The 621-nt window shown below is 44.1% G+C and overlaps 1 protein-coding gene and 1 long non-coding RNA gene across 4 annotated transcripts in view; one reads left to right on the top strand and one right to left on the bottom strand.

Annotated features, from left to right (window-relative positions):
• LOC109427678 (ras-GEF domain-containing family member 1B) overlaps nucleotides 1-621 on the top strand; it is a 167,624-nt gene that overhangs the window by 61,040 nt on the left and 105,963 nt on the right. The window lies entirely within an intron of this gene.
• LOC134285238 (uncharacterized) overlaps nucleotides 1-621 on the bottom strand; it is a 227,301-nt gene that overhangs the window by 140,114 nt on the left and 86,566 nt on the right. The window lies entirely within an intron of this gene.

The raw sequence follows: 621 nt of genomic DNA, 5'->3' as shown, positions 1-621 counted from the left end.
CAATCTTTATTAGGATCTCTTAAGGATTTCAGAAAGAATCATGGAGAGAATTTGCGTTGAACTACTTCAATGGATTCTGGAGCTAATACGCGAAATCTTTGGTGCAATCTACGGAGCAATGCCTGGGGAATGTTGGAGGGATTTCTTAAGGAACTCCTGGAGAATTTCTGAAAGAAATCCTTGGACAAATCCATGAGGACCCCTTGGAATAAATTTTGAACAAATCGTTGAACACAACCGTACAGGACTAATTGTAAGAAATTCGGGAAGCATTCCTGAAAAAAATCGCGTAGGTAATTCTGAGAAGAACTCGTGCAATAACTTTTTGATAATGCGAGGTCAGTGTTACCAGCAATCAAAGAAATGTTTATACCACACAGTTATATAATGCACATGAGCCATTCAATAACTTTGCCAGGGCCGGATCTAAGGGGGGGCGGGGGGGCCTGGGCCCCGGGCCCCCACATTTTAAGGGCCCCTACAAAAACCATTTTTGGTTCAAGTATTGCTCAAAATCAAAGATAAACTGTATTGGTCATCACATTTGTAACTCCGAAGGGCCTCCACAACTGCTCGGGCCCCGGGCCCCCACAATCCTACATCCGGGCCTGAACTTTGCTT

Source organism: Aedes albopictus, chromosome 1 (assembly GCF_035046485.1).
Source record: "Aedes albopictus strain Foshan chromosome 1, AalbF5, whole genome shotgun sequence".
Classification (NCBI taxonomy): Eukaryota; Metazoa; Arthropoda; class Insecta; order Diptera; family Culicidae; genus Aedes; species Aedes albopictus.
Note: the sequence above shows the minus strand (reverse complement) of the source record. Positions and strands in the feature narration are given on the sequence as shown.